The sequence below is a fragment of the Pantherophis guttatus genome, chromosome 7, assembly GCF_059756535.1.
Source record: "Pantherophis guttatus breed Tessera chromosome 7, ASM5975653v1, whole genome shotgun sequence".
In the NCBI taxonomy this organism is placed as follows: Eukaryota; Metazoa; Chordata; class Lepidosauria; order Squamata; family Colubridae; genus Pantherophis; species Pantherophis guttatus.
In genome coordinates this window covers 11025890-11026263 of record NC_142069.1, presented here as the reverse complement: position 1 = coordinate 11026263, position 374 = coordinate 11025890, and positions in this window count along the sequence as shown.

Below are 374 nucleotides of genomic sequence, written 5' to 3'. Positions count from 1 at the left end.
CTAATCGCCAATCGTGTCATTACCTGGCTATTAAAATGCAGGATTTTTCCCACTATCTAGGAAAAGAAATCTGTTAAGCTATATATACCAGTGGTACCTTGCTACTCGTCATTAATTGGTTCTGGGAAGCACAATGACAATGAGTACCAAAAACAATGAGTACCAAACGTTTCCCCATAAGAAATAACATAGTGAGTCACAAGGCAGCTGACACCGACAAATTCTAGCTTGGGTGTCGAATACCAAACAAACTATGAGTAACGGGACAAAATTTTCGTGACCAAATACATTGAGTACCAATTTCGATGAATTTCAAAGCAGATGAGTACCAAGGTACCCCTGTAGGTTTAGAAGGGGTGCTTTATCCAGTTTCC